Source organism: Canis lupus, chromosome X (assembly GCF_003254725.2).
Source record: "Canis lupus dingo isolate Sandy chromosome X, ASM325472v2, whole genome shotgun sequence".
Taxonomy (NCBI): domain Eukaryota; kingdom Metazoa; phylum Chordata; class Mammalia; order Carnivora; family Canidae; genus Canis; species Canis lupus.
The window spans coordinates 62,027,246-62,043,740 of record NC_064281.1 but is presented as its reverse complement, the minus strand read 5'-3'; positions in this window follow the sequence as shown (position 1 = coordinate 62,043,740).

Genomic DNA, 16,495 nt, shown 5'->3' with positions numbered 1-16,495 from the left:
AGGCACCATTCATATTGGATTATATCTCCAACCTTATAACCTCATTTAACATTATTTACCTCCTTAAAGACTATTTACAAACAAAGTTGTATTAAGGGTTAGAGCCTCAACATATAGGGGGGACATAATTTAGTCCGGAACAAACTGAATGCCAACAAATTAGATAACATGTGGAGTGGACAAAATCCTGGAAAGACACAAACTGCCCAAATTAACAGAGGAAATAGAAAATCTTAATAGGAAGATGGCGGGAGAGTAGGGTCCCCAAGTCCCCTGTCCCCACCAACTTACCTAGATAACTTTCAATTCATTCTGAAAACCTACGAATTCGACCTAAGATTTAAAGAGAACAGCTGGAATGCTACAAAGAGAAGAGTTTGTGCTTCTAACAAGGTAGGAAGACGTTAAAAATTTTTTAAAAAATCAAGTGGGAGAGAGACCCCCGCGAGAATCCGGGCTAAGGCCTGGCAGAGACAGCCTCCAGGACAGGAAAGCCCAGTCAGCAGGATCTTTAAAAATCTGCACCGGATTCTTCCTGGACAGAAAGGCACTCAGCAGGGAACTTGGGCAGAACCCCAAGAGGGGAAGTGGAGCCTCCAGGTTTCTGGGGTCACTAACAGAGGAAGTGCGCCCGGGGGAAAATGCGCCACAGGCCACGACCCCAGCGGGGCCTCAGGAGAAGCTCAGGTGGCAGCGCCAGGCAGAGGGGGTTGCGCCCTGCTGCCTTTGGGAGCCACGGCCCCAGGAGCACGATTCCAGCAGCACAGGCCCCAGATCCCAGGATGCCGTGGGACACAGCCCAGGATCCTGCAGTCCCCCCGGGACAGGCAGAGGTGGGGAGGGCACAAGACAGTAAGGATTCTCCCGCCGCCGGGTGCCCCCAAGCTGTGCAGATCAGTGCCCCCCACCCAAGGAACACCGAGGCCAGTGCAGACTACGAGAATGCAGTGGTTACAAGGGGAGCTGACTCCAGGGCTGGAGAGCTGGCCGCCGTCACTGTTATTGTTCCTCCTAGCCTAACCTTGTGCCTGGGACTGAGTGGGACTGCCAGGGAACAGGGGCCTCACAGGATAAGCCGCTCCCACAAAGCCGTGCACCTGGCAGGGGGTGGGGAAGAGCCCCAGATGCACACATCTGACAATCAGCACAGCAGGCCCCTCCCCCAGAAGACCACCTGGAAAGAGAAGGGAAGAGCAAGTATTGACTGAGCAGCCCTGGAAAGCTCCACGGGAAGTTGAGGGATTTACAGTATATAGAACCAGAGGATATGCCTCCTTGTTTTCTTTTGCTTCTTTGTTCTTTTTTTTTCTTCCCTTTTAGAGTACAACTCGTTTTTAGCCACTCTGCACCGAGCAAAACGAGAGAAAGAAAAACTCACCACAAAAGAAAGAATAAGAAACACTACTCTCTGTCACAGAGTTACGGAATTTGCATTACAATTCAATGTCAGAAAACCAATTCAGAAGCACAATTATAAAGCTACTGGTGGCTGTGGAAAAAAGCATAAAGGATTCCAGAGACTTCATGACTGCAGAGTTTAGATCTAATCAGGCAGAAATTAAAAATCAATTAAATGAGATGCAATCCAAACTGCAGGCCCTAAGGACTAGTGCTAATGAGGTAGAAGAAAGAGTGAGTGACATAGAAGACAAGGTAATGGCAAGGAAGGAAGCTAAGGAAAAAAGAGAAAGACAATTAAAATATGATAAGGAAAGGTTAAGTGAAATGATAGCCTCAGAAGGAAAAATCTACCTTTAACTGGGATTCCAGGGGGCAACAAAAGTGACAGAGGACCGTAAGGCATATTTGAACAAATCATACCTCAGAATTTCCCTACCTTAGGGAGGGAAACACGCATTCAGAGCCAGGAGATAAACAGATCCCCCCTAAAATCCATAAAAACCGTTCAACAACTCCACATTTAATAGTGAAATTGCAAATTCCAAAGATAAAGAGAAAATCCTTAAAGCAGCAAGTGACAAGAGATCCCTAACTTATATGGGGAGAAATATTAGATTAACAGCAGACTTCTCCACAGAGACCTGGAAAGCCAGAAAGGGCTGGCAGGATCTATTCAGGGTCCTAAATGAGAAGAACATAGAGCCAAGAATACTCTATACAGCAAGGTTCTCATTCAAAGTAGGAGAGATTAAAAAAAATAGGAGAGATACAGAGGTCCCAAGATAAGCAGAAACTAAAAGAATATGTGACCACCAAACCAGCTCTACAAGAAATATTAAGGAGGACCCTGTAAAAGAGGAAGCCCACAGAGAAAAGCCAAAATCAGGGACTGAATAGGTATTATGATGACAATAAATTCATATCTTTCAATAGTTACTCGGAACGTGAATGGACCTAATGACCCCATCAAAAGATGCAGGGTTTCAGACTGGATAAAAAAGCAAGACCCATCCATCTATTTACTGTCTACAGAAGATGCATTTTAGACCTAAGGACGCTGACAGCCTGAAAATGAAAGGTTGGAGTACCATTTACCATTCAAATGGTCCTCAAAAGAAAGCAGGGGTAGCCATCCTCATATCAGATGCATTAAAGTTTATCCCAAAGACTGTAGTAAGAGATGAAGAGGGATACTATATCATACGTAAAGGGTCTATGCAACAAGAGGACCTAAAAATCATGAATATTTATGCCCCTAATATGGGAGCAGCCAAGTAAATCAATTAATAACCAAAGTAAAGACATCCTTAGAGAATAATACACTAATCCTGGGAGGCTTCAACACGGCGATTTATGCAAATGAAAGATCTCCTAAGCACAATATCTCCAAGGAAACAAGAGTTTTAAATGATACACTGGACCAGATTGACTTCACAGACCTTTACAGAACATTATATCCAAACGCAACTGAATACACATTCTTCCCAAGTGCACATAGAAGTTTCTCCAGAATAGACCACATACTGGGTCACAAATCAGGTCTTAACTGATACCAAAAGATTGGGATTGTCCCCTGCATATTTTCAGATCATAACACTTTGAACTTGAACTCAATCACAAGAAGAAATTTGGAAGAAATTCAAACACATGGAGACTAAAGAGCTTAATACTAAAAGATAAAAGAGTCAACCAGGAAATTAGAGAAGAAGTAAAAGATTCATGGAAACTAATGAGAATGAAGATAAAACCGTACAAAATCTTTGGAATATAGCAAAAGCACTCCTAAGAGGGAAATACATCGCAATACAAGCATCCCTCAAAAAAATTGGAAAAAACTCAAATACACCAGCAAACCTCGCACCTAATGGAACTGGATAAAGAACAGCAAATAAAACCTACACACAGAAGAAGAAGAGATTTAATAAAGATTCAAGAAGAACTCCATAAAATATAGACCAGAAGAACTGTGGAACAGATCAACAAAACCAGGAGTTGGTTCTTTGAATCAATAAGATAGATAAACCACTAGTCAGCTTTATTAAAACCAAAAGAGAACAGACTCAAATTAATAAAATCACAAATGAAAAAGGAGACATCACAACCAATACCAAGGAAATACAAACAATTTTAGAAACATATCATGAGCAGCTATATGCCAATAAATTAGGCAATCTAGAAGAAATGGACTCATTTCTGGAAAACCACAAGCTACCAAAACTGGAACAGGAAGAAATAGAAAACCTGAACAGGCCAATAACCAGGGAGGAAATTGAAGCAGTCCTCAAAACCTCCCAAGACACAAAAGTCCAGGGCCATATAGATTTCCAGGGGAATTCTATCAAATGTTTAAAGGAGAAACAATACCTATTCTACTAAAGCTGTTCAGAAAGATAGAAAGAGATGGAATATTTCCACACTCGTTTTATGAGGCCAGCATCACCTTAATTCCAAAACCAAAGACCCCACCAAAAAGGAGAAGAATAGACCAATATCCCTGATGAACACAGAGGCAAAAATTCTCAACAAGATACTAGCCAATAGGATCCAAAGGTACATTAAGAAGATTATTCACCATGACCGAGTAGGATTTATTCCCGGGACACAAGGCGGGTTCGACACTCGTAAAACAATCAACGTGATAGATCATAGAAACAAGAGAAAAAACAAGAAACATATGATCCTCTCAATAGATGCAGAGAAAGCATTTCACAAAATACAGCATCCATTCCTGATCAAAACTCTTCACAGTGTAGGGATAGAGGGAACATTCCTCAGCATCTTAAAAGCCATCTACGAAAAGCCCACAGCAAGTATCATTCTCAATGGGGAAGCACTGGGAGCCTTTCCCCTAAGATCAGGAACACAACAAGGATGTCCACTCTCACCACTGCTACACTGCTATTCAACATAATACTAGAAGTCCTAGCCTCAGCAATCAGGCAACAAAAAGTAATCAAAGCATTCAAATTGGCAAAGAAGAAGTCAAACTCTCCCTCTTTGCAGATGACATGATACTGTACATAGAAAACCCAAAAGACTTCACTCCAAGATTGCTAGAACTCATACAACAATTCAGCAGTGTGGCAGGATACAAAACCAATGTCCAGAAATCAGTGGCATTTCTATACACTAACAATGAGACTGAAGAAAGAGAAATTAAGGAGTCAATCCCATTCACAATTGCCCCAAAAAGCATAAGATACCTAGGAATAAACCTAAACAAAGAGGTAAAGGATCTATGCCCCAAAAACCTCAGAACACTTCTGAAAGGAATTGAGGAAGACACAAAGAGATGGAAAAATATTCCATGTTCATGGATTGATATTAGAAGAATTAAATGCTACCCAGGGCAATGTTCACATTTACAGCAATCCCTATCAAAAGACCATGTACTTTCTTCAGATAGTTCGAACAAATCATCTTAAGATTTGTGTGGAATCAGAAAAGACCCCGAATAGCCAGGGGACTATGGAAAAAGAAAAGCAGAACTGGGGGCATCACAATGCCGGATTTCAAAGCTTGATTACAAAGCTGATCATCAAAACAGTGTGGTACTGGCACTAAAACAGACACATAGATCAATGGAACATAATCGAGACTCAGAAATGGGCCCTTACCTCTATGGTCAACTAATATTTGACAAAGCAGGAAAGACTATCCACTGGAACAAGGACAGTCTCTTCAATAAATGGTGCTGGGAAAATTGGACAGCCACATGCAGAAGAATGAAACTAGACCATTCTCTTACACCATATACAATGATAAACTCAAAGTGGATGAAAGATCTAAATGTGAGACCAGAATCCATCAAAATTCTAGAGGACAACATAGGAAACACCCTTTATTAACTTGGCCACAGGACCTTCTTGCAAGAAACTTCTCTGAAGGGAAGGTAAACAAAAGCAAAAATGAATTTTGGTACTTAATCAAGATAAAAAGCTCCTGCACAGCAAAAGAAACAGCCAACAAAAGTAAAAGACAATCTACCCAATGGGGTAGAGAATATTTGCAAATAACAAATCAGATATAGGGGTAGTATCCAAGTTCTATAATGAACTTATTAAACTCAACACCCAAGATACAAACAATCCAATCATGAAATGGGCCAAGGACATGAACAGAAACTTCATAGAGGAAGACATATACTTGGCCAACAAGCACCTGAGAAAATGGTCCACATCACTTGCCATCAGGGAAATACAAATCAACCACACTGAGATGCCACCTCACACCCGTGAGAATGGTGAAAATTAACAAGACAGGCAACAGCAAATGTTGGTGAGGATGTGGAGAATGTAGAACCTTATTCCAGTGTTGGTGGAATTGGAAGATGATAGAGCTATTGTGGAAAACAGTGTGGAAATTCCTTAAGAGCTAAAAAAAAATAGAGCTACCCTATGACCCAGCAATTGCACTACTGAGTATTTACCCCCAAAGATACAGATATAGTGAAACAACTGGACACCTGCACCCTATTGTTCATAACAGCAATGTCCAAAATAACCAAACTGTGGTAGGAGCTAAGTTGTCCTTCAATAGATGCATCAATAAAGAACATGTGATACATATATACAATGGAATATTACTCAGCCATCAGAAAAGATGTATATGTACCATTTACATTGATGTGGTTGGAATTGTAGGTTATGCTGAGTGAAATAAGTCAAACAGAGAGAAAATTATATGGTTTCATTCATATGCTGAATATAAGAAATAGTTGGAGAGATCATAAGGAAGGAGGGGAAACTGAATGGGGAAAATCAGAGAGGAATACAAATCATGAGAAAATCTTAACTCTGGGAAACAATCTGAGGTTTGCTGAAGGAGGAATGGGTGGGAGGATGGGGTAACTCAGTGATGGGTCTTAAGGAACGCATGTGATGTGATGAGTACTCGGTGTTATACACAACTGATGAATTATTGGAAACTACATCTGAAAATATCAATGCTCTATATGTTTGCAAATTGAATTTAAATTAAAAAAATAAAATGAATAAGAAAAATAAATCAAAGCCTGTAATAAGCTATGGAGAAGGTCATTATATAATGATAAAGGACTCAGTCCAAAAAGTGAATATAACATTTATAAATATTTGTTCACCCAGTATAGGAGCACCAATATATAAAACAAATATTAATAGGCCTAAAGGTAAAAATGAACAGCAATACAATAATAGTAGAGGGTTTTAATATACACCAATGGATATATCATCCAGGAAAACTTCAATAGGGAAGATAATCTTTAAACTACACGTTATACCAGACAGACTTGGATATATATTAAACACTCCATCCCAAAGCAATAGAATAAATATTTTTAAGTTCTCATGGAACTTCTCCAGGATAAATCATATATTGGACACAATAAAGGCTTTATAATTTTAAAAAGATTGAAATTATATTAAGCATTTTCCCCAACCATAAGGTCATTAAACTATAGGTCAATTACCAGAAAAAAAACCCTAGAAAAACCATACAATATGTGGAGATTAAGCAATATGTTACTGTGTAACTGATGGTTCAAAGGAGAAATCAAAAGTGAAATAAAAAATACCTGACAAAGGAAAATGGAAATAGAGCATACCAAAATTTATAGGTTGTGGTAGTAGCAGTTCTAACAAGTTCTGAGGGAAATTCATAGCAATAAATGCCTACATGAAGAAAAAAAAATCTAAAATAAACAACTAACTTTACTCTTACTAGAATTGGATGAAGAACAAATAAAGCCCAAAGTTAATAGAAGAATGAATGAATGAGAAAAAGAAAAGAAAGAAAGAAAGAAAGAAAGAAAGAAAGGGAGAGAGAAAGAAAGAAAAGAAAGAAAGAAGAAAGAAGAAAGAAAGAAAGAAAGAAAGAAAGAAAGGAAAGAAAGAAAGAAAGAAAGAAAGAGAAAGAAAGAAAAGAAGGAAAGAAAGAACAGTAGAAATAGATGAAAATACAATAGAAAAAAAACAGTGGAAATAAAAACTAAATAAACAATAGAAAAAAAACAATAAAACAGAGAATTGATTTTTCAAAATATAATCAAAATTGAGAAACATTTAGCTAGACTCACCAAGGAAAAAAGATCTGACTCAAAATCAGAAAGTAGAGAGGGGATGTTATAACTGATACCTTAGAATATAAAGGATCATAAGAAAATACTGTGAATGATTGTATGCCAATAAATTGGAGAAACTAAAAGAAATGGTTAAGTTCCTAGAAATGTACAATCTACCAAAAGTAACTCATGAAGAAATAGAAAATCTGGTGGCACCTGAGTGATACAGTTGGTTGAGTATCCAACTCTTGGTTTTGTCTCATGTTGTGATCTCAGGGTTGTGACATCAACCCCACGTTGGACTTCACACTCTGTGTAGTCTCCTTGAGATTTTCTATCCCTCTCCCTCTGCCCCTCCCACGGGTTCTCTCTCTCTCTCTCAAATAAATAAATCTTTTAAAGAACGAAATAGAGAATTTGAACAGATCAGTAACTAGTAAGGAGATTGAACCAGTAACAAAAAATCCCAACAAACAAAAGTCCATGATCAGATAGCTTCTCTGAGAATTCAACTAAACATTCAAACAAGAATTGATCTAATCCTTCTCAGTTCTTCCAATAAATAGAAGAGTAGGAAACATTTTTTTTAATTTTTTTTATTTTTTTATTTATTTATGATAGGCACACAGTGAGAGAGAGAGAGGCAGAGACACAGGCAGAGGGAGAAGCAGGCTCCATGCACCGGGAGCCCGATGTGGGATTCGATCCCTGGTCTCCAGGATCGCGCCCTGGGCCAAAGGCTGGCGCCAAACCGCTGCGCCACCCAGGGATCCCAGTAGGAAACATTTTTAAACTCATTTCATGAAAGCAGCATTACCATAACACCAAAATCAGGAAACAAAGCCACAAAAAAAACCCCAAAACTACAAGTCAATATCCCTGATGAAAAATAGATGTAGAAATTCTCAACAAAATATTAATAAAGTGAATTCAACAACATATTAAAAAGTCCATGCATGATGATCAAATGTGATTTATCCTAGGGTTGCAAAGATGATTCAACATCTACAAATCAATCAAAGTGATGCACCATGATAACAGCATGAAGAATAAAAAGCATATAATTTCAATAGATGTAGTAAAAGCATTTCACAAAAATTCAACATCCATTTGATAAAAAATGAATAAATTGGGTATAGAGAAAATGGAACTCAACACATTAAAAGCTATATATGACAAGCCCACAGCTAAGATTATACTGAATGGCGAGTAGCTGAAAGATTTTCCTCTAAAATTTGGGAGAAGGAAAGGAAACTCTCACCACTTTTATTCAATATAATATTGGGAGATTCTAGCCAGAGAAATTAGACAAAAAATATAATAAATAAAAATCATTGGAATTGGAAAGGAAGATGTAAAGTTTTCACTATTTATAGAAGATATTTATAGAAAACCCTTAAGATGCCACCACAAAAACTCTATTAGAACTAATAAACAATTCAGTAAAGTTGCCAGATAAAAAATTATTGTATGCAAAAATTTGTTTCATTTATATACACTAATAACAGTCAGAAAAAGAAATTTAGAAAACAATTTCATTTATAATTGCATCAAAAAGAAAAACAATACTTATGAATAAATGTAACCAGGAAGGTAAATCATCTGTAATTTATAAGACATTGGGGAAATAAGTCGAAAATGACACAAATAAATGGAAAGATAATTCATGCTAATGGATTGGAAGAATTAATATTGCTAAAATTTCCATACTATGCATTTATTCCAAAGAATGGAATGGGTTAGACAGGGAAGGTGAAAACCACAATGAGATACCTCTTTCCACCAGTGAGAATACCTAAAATTAACAAGACAGGAAAAACAACTGTCGGTGACGATGCAGAGAAAGGGGAACTCTCTTAAACTGCTGGTGGGAAAGCAACTGTTACAGCCACTCTGGGAAACAATATGGTGTTTCCTCAAGAAGTTAAGAATAGATCTACCCTATGACACAGCAATTACTGTACTAGATAATTACCCCAAAGATACAAATGTAGTGATCTGAAGGGGCACCTGCACCCTTATGTTAAAGCACCAATGTCCACAATAGCAAAACTGCAGATAGAGATATCTATCAACCAATAAATGGACAAAGATGTGGCATATTACTCAGCCATCAGAAAGGATGAATACTTATGATTTACATCAACATGGATGGAACTGGAGGTATTCTGTTGAGTGAAATAAGTCATTCAGAGAAAGACAATTATATGGTTTCACTTTTATGTGGGTATAAGAAACATCACAGAGGATCATACAAGAAGAGAGGGAAAATTGGGAAGTCATCAGAGAGGGAGAAAAACTATGAGAGACTCAACTATAAGATACAAACAGGGTTGCTGAAGGGGAAGTGGATGAAGGAATGGGGTAATTGGGTGATGGGCACTTGATGTAATGATGAGCACTGGTTGTGATACACACATATCAGATAAAGGGCTAGTATCCAAGATCTATAAAGAACTTATTAAACTCAACAGCAAAGAAACAAACAATCCAATCATAAAATGAGCAAAAGGCATGAACAAAAATTTCACAGAGGAAGACATAGACTGGCCAACAAGCACATGAGAAAATATACAATTGATAAATTTTTAACTGTACATCTGAAACTAATGATGTAGTATTTATTGGCTATTGAATTTAAAGGAAAAAAAGAGGAAAAATTAAATAGGAAAAAAATGGGATAACATCCAGATCCCACACAAGTTTTTATACATAATGCCTAACATGTAATTTAAAATCATCCATCTAGCCTGAGGTCATATTCTGACTGTCGCTTACCGGATGTGTTGCCTTGAGATCAGTTAGTCTTTCAATTTAAAAAAAAAAAGAAAAAAGGAAAAGAAAAAGTGAAATAGTATATGTACCTCTAAGGTGTTTAATTAGCATGGTTTAAATTGTTACTATTTCTCTGGCACTGCCACAAACAGATCAAAATCTCTGTGGCTTTGATTAAAGTTCCCTAATAAATGTTTAAAAAATGTTAAAAAAGGCCCCCGCCGCCAGGTCTGCGCGCCTGTCGCCGGGGGCCGCGGGAGTCCGGACAGGCCAGCAGCTCCAGAGGGCTCGGGGCGGCTCGGGTGTCGGACGCGAGCGGGGCCGTGGCGGCCGGAGCTCCCCGCGCAGGTTGAAAGCTACAGGTAGCAGCCGTGGAAGCTGGAATATTCTGATGCTGGTTATTTTTACTGACCTACAGCAACTCTGCGGCCTAAGCATCACTGGCGAGGGAAACTCAACGTGTGCCGAAATCCGAGAGGAGGTTGAGCCCTTGCCCAGCACAGAGGCTCCCTCCTCCTCCTACGGACCTCAATCCCCGCCGCCCACCTCGAGGAGGCTTACTTAGGGACCTGTCATGGTTGGATAGAAGCTTATCCCACGCCCGTGAGACAGCGGACGTCGTGGCCACCGTACTTACGAACACATCATTCCCCGTTTGGGGCTGCCTCGAACCCTCCAGTCGGACAACGGGCCCGCCTTTATATCCAGCATCCAGCTCATGCTGACTCAGTCACCCCGGCCCTGAACGACCTCGAGGATGATGAGATTCCTCCCCAGAAACTGCTCCCGGGTGACCAGGTTCTCCTCAGGAGTCGCAGCCCCGGCCCCTTGCAAACGCGGTGGACGGGACCCCACACCATCATCCTCACTACCCCAATTGCGGCTAAATTCCTGGGCCACCAGCCACGGGTACACATCAACAACCTTAAACGGGCCCCCGCCGACAGTAAATGGGCCTCCCAGATGGTGGGCCCCACCAAGCTCCGCTTGGTTAAATCTCCTCCTAATACTCCTCCTGAGCCCCCTGATCCAGGCAGAGTCATGTGACTGCATGAGGGGCTCGGGTACCTCGCGCTACTTCTCGGCTTATACCTCTATGCCAAAATCTTGCTACCGGGGAAAAACGCCAACCCTCTGCACGTCGCCCTATGCCCCGGGAAGGACCTTTTGGACCTCTGAGCTGTCTCAAACCTTTCGATCCCCCTGCACTAAGTACCCCAAATCTGGAAAGGTCTGCTGGACCTATTTGGCCCAAATAGGACTCTCTGATGGGGGAGGGGTCCAGGACCAGGCCTCCCGCAACCACTCCCTTAAGAGAGTACAACACCTGTACAAGCACAACCCGGATATAAAGGGATCCATCTCGACTCCTCACGGGGAGCACCCTCCACTAAACCTCTCACCCTAACCCTCCTAAATTCCAGTTACAACCTCTGGAAAAATGTTTCTGGAGGACAAGATTGCTGGATCTGCTTTCCTTTTTCTTCCCTCACTAACATCATCGGGATCCCGATTCCTAATCCTGGCCTATACCCAATTTCTCCAATAAAACGGTCCACATTGGATCTATCGGTGCTCCCATACCGATCCTGAACCTCATCTCCTCCACCCCTCATACCACCAGCAACATCTCCCCTCTCCCCTACTGCGCCCCCTCGGGAATCTTTCTCTCCTGCCCCACAGGACTCTTGTTGCTTAACCGCCAATGACTCTTTAAACTGCACTCTGATCCTTCTGTCTCTGACCACAAGCATCTATTCCTCTGAACAACTCTCAAGTATTCCCTACCCCTACCCCTCGGAGAAAAACAGCTGTTTTTCTCCCCTTCTTAATAGGGGCAGGACTAACAACTGGGGGGGGCGGGACTGGGAACCTCCATTAACTTCTATTACGAGCTCTCCCAGGCAACTCAACAAAGACATGGAACGTATAGCCGACTCCCTCACCGCCCTACAGACTCAAGTCACCAGCTTAGCTGCTGTCACCCTGCAGAACCAATGGGCCCTGGACCTCCTCACCACCGAGAAAGGGGGAACATGCCTCCACCTGAACAAGGAGTGCTGCTATTTTGTCAACCAGTCAGGCATAGTCCCCTCCAAAGTCAAGGAGCTCAGAGATGGGATCTGAGCAAGGTGTCAAGACGACTCTATTTGGCACTTAAACCCTCAAGCCTGGGTGACCTAGGCTCTCCCCTTGGCAGGGCCCCTCTGTATACTCCTCCTGTTAATCGGTCCCTGCCTTATACGTTATGTACAAGAGCGCCTGGGACAAATGACCAGAATATCAGTTAACCAACTCCTCCTACAGCCCTATTCCCGCCTGCCCACTTCCGATGGCCTCTACGACAGCGCCCCACTGCCTGCAGGAAGTAGCCAGAGCAAAGTCAACGCCCCCCTGACACCAGTATATAAAAGAGGCCGGAATGATGGGCCGGCAGGGAAGTCGGGGCACCGAAATGGTGGACCTTCCACCAACCCTCTCTAAGATGACAGACTTTCCCGCCACCCTCACAACGGGCCTCCACATCACCATCGGGAGACCGACACTCTCCACCCAGGAACTTCTGGGAAGTGCCAATCACCTACTCCTCGCCCCGTGTGCCCTGAGCACTAAGTACCTTACAGATATGAACTCGGACCCATGCCTTGGCGATGATCCGACACCCTTCCCCCGCCCCATGCTCACTAACCACATACCTCGCCTTTTTTGGGCACAAACCAGGGTCCTACCCCGACCCAATAAAAGAACATCACCAATACCTTCCCAGTGTGACTTCCCCGACTCACTCCCCACCCCCCCAACGTGAGTCGTGGAACCTCGCCCGAGGGTGCTTGCAATAAAGCTCGTCTGGGATCCAAAAAAAAAAAAATGTTAAAAAAGTCGTCCATCTTTCAAAATTTAGGACCAAATGAGAGAAAACCAAGACATGGTTTTCACATAGAAACACGTAAATAAGTGATCTAAATATCAGAGATAGCAGACACTTCAAAATAATTTTGATTATGCCTAATCCATGATTCTTATTCAACTTCTATGTATATAACTAAGAGATATAAGTGTGTATATATATATGTATATATATAATAAAAGACATGCACAATAATGTCCATAGCAGTTTTATTCATAATAACCCAAACTTGAAATAAATATTAACAGATTAACATTAATAGCACTTCATGTATTTAATATACGAATGTTATAATTCAATGAAGACCTAAAGCAAATATAATAACTAAAATTAAATATAATACTTCATTATTAATATATTTAAAATTTTGGAGGAGAAAAAATAAAAATAAAATTAAAAATTTCAGGAAAATGTGAAAAATCTTAATAGAAAACTGGAATCTATATAAAATAATATATTGAATATTAAAGAACAAAAGTTTAATATATTTGTAATTATTATCTAAAAATAAAGTTTAACAATATATTAGAAACAACAGAAAAAATTAGAAAATTGGAAAATAGGTCATATCAATGGATGGCATAAAGGAAAAGAGGATAGAATATGAAAAAGAGCATAAGACATATGGTACATGTGAAAATGATCTAGTATATGTAATTAGAATCCTGTAAAGAGAGAGAAAGATGGAGAACAAGAATATATATAAAGTAATCTATCAAAAATTTGAAAAACTGATGAAGGTCAGGAAGTTCTAGAATCATGATACTCTAAAAACATCAAGCAAACCATAAAATGAACATAGAGGAAGGGAAGGAAAATAAAATAAGACAAAAACAAAGAGGGAGGCAAATGATAAGAGACTTAACTCTAGGAAATAAACAGGATTGCTGGAGGGGAGGTTGGTAGGGGATGTGGTAATATGGTGATGGACATGAAAGAGGGCACTTGATGTAATGAGCACTGGGTGTTGTATGCAATTAATGAATCACTAAATTTTACCTCTGAAACTAATAATACAGTATGTTAATTGAATTTGAATAAAAAATAAATAAAAGCAACAGACAGGGTAAATTCAAAGAATGCCACACTAGATGCATTATAGTAAAAGTGATCAAATTAAAGGGAAATCGAGGGAGGGAGCTAAAATAGTATCATAGTAGGTGGCCCCTAGGCTTGCCTCATCCCTCAAACACAACTAGATAGGTATCAAATCATTCTGAATACTCAAGAAATGCACCTGAGGGCTGATAGAACAAACTGCACAACTAAGGGAAGTGAAGAGGCCACTTCAAGGAAGGTAGGAAGTGTAGAGGCATGGTTTTGGAGAGAGACAGATCACAGTTGCTGTGGAGGGAATAGAGCCCTCATCATGGAGAGAGATGAGAGAGAGTGGAGTGCACAGGGATACACACAATGAAAATACTTTCCCAAAGCATTGGCTAGGAAAATAAGAGGGGTTTAATTTCCTGATTTTTTGCAATGAGCATGACTCAAAGAATGAACTTTCAGAGGTTCAGACTTGGCTGAGATAGACCCTTGAGGCTGCTGCCCTACTCTTAGAACATTGGTAGGCAAGCAATCCCAGGGCAGACTGTGTGATCTGAGGATCCCCTAAAGAGCATGGGGAGAGTTGGTTTGTACATTTTTGAGCACATTTGTAAAAGATGGCTTTGCCTCTCTAGGGACAAAAGAATTGGCAGGCATGATTATTTTTGCCACCCCTCAATGTTGGCACACAGATGCCTGCTAAAAGTGGCTAATCCAGACACTGGCTGTTTAGCTTGCTCTCTCCCAATTTCAATCCCAATCTCTGGCAGGACTGCCCTTCAGGATCAAATGTTAATCAGTCCCAACTCAGAGAAATACATTCCCAGAGGACCAGGGTAGGTCCCAGCCCCACCAAGTTCCTGAAGTTTGGAACTTCTTTCAAATATTTTATTTATTGAGAGAGAGAGAGAGAGAGAGAGACAGAGGCAGAGAGAGAGAGAGAGAGAGAGAGAGAAAGCAGAGAGAAGAAGAAAGAAAGAAGAAAGAACGAAAGAAAGAAAGAAGAAAGAGAAAAGAAAAGAAAGAAAAGAACATAGAGAGAGAGAAAGCAGAGAGAAGAAGAAAGAAAGAAGAAAGAAAGAAAGAAAGAGAAAAGAAAGAAAAGGAAAGAAAAAAAGAAAGAAAAGAAAAGAAAAGAAAAGAAAAGAAAAGAAAAGAAAAGAAAAATACATGAAGAGGAGGAAGGGCAGATGGAGAAGCAGACTTCCTCTGAGCAGGGAGCCTTATGCAGGGCTCTATCCCAGGACAGTGGGATCATGACCTGAGCTGAAAGCAAACGCTTAAGTGACTGAGCCACGCAAATATCCCTGAAGTTTGGAATTTTAAAAGTTGGCAAGGCCTGACTAGGGTAGAACCCAAGGTGTGTGCACTGATCCAGAGAGTCAAGTGACCCAGAGACAATGAATAATCAGCAATCTGAAAAATGCAAGTGACACACAAGGAGAAATTATTTGCTCCTCTGAAAGTGCTTCCCTGAGAGCAGCAAGCATAGACTCCCTTTCCTGGGGAAAAAGGAGCAGACTGGCACTATATCCTTCTCCCACCCCTCAGCATAAACCCAATTCAGTAAACAGAATGGCACCAAAATTGACTAACTTGTTTACAACAAGCCATGCCCCCTATCTATACTGGTACTGCTTTTCTCATGCAAGTGTACCTTAGGACCAGCACAGGGGGCCCCTGCCCCAGAAGACCAACACAAACCCCCCACATGCACTATGTTCTACTGATCATAGAGTTCTGCAAAGCTTCAGTTCTAGTGGAAATATCATCAGGTCTCTTTAGATGAGCAGATCAGAGCACATCTAATTAAAACTAGATACACTCTGGCCAAGGTCCAAACAATGCTCACTGCAGACAAGGATAACCTCTGCAGACAATTGAAGTGAGGGATAGAGCAGACAAAATATAGCAGCAGAGCACACACAGCACACATCAGAGGTAATTCCTAAAGTGATAGGCCCTGGACATTTTATGACCTTTTTTTCATAATGCCACCAAGAGCAGGAAATGTAAGACACTTTTATAACACACATAAGAAGGCAGAGACTTACAAAAAATATGAATATGGAGGAATTCATCCCAAAAGAACTAACAAGAAAAGTTCATGGTCAGAGATCCAATTGAAACAGGTATAAGCAGTATGCTTGATGGAAGAATTTAAAGCAATGATCATAATGAAGCTAAGTGGGCTTGAGAAAAGAATGGAAGACATCAGGGGGACCCTTGCCACAGAGAAAAAATAGCTAAAAATACAATCAGCATAATACCCTCCAGTTCCATCCACGTCGAAGCAAATGGCGGGTGTCATTTCTAATGGCTGA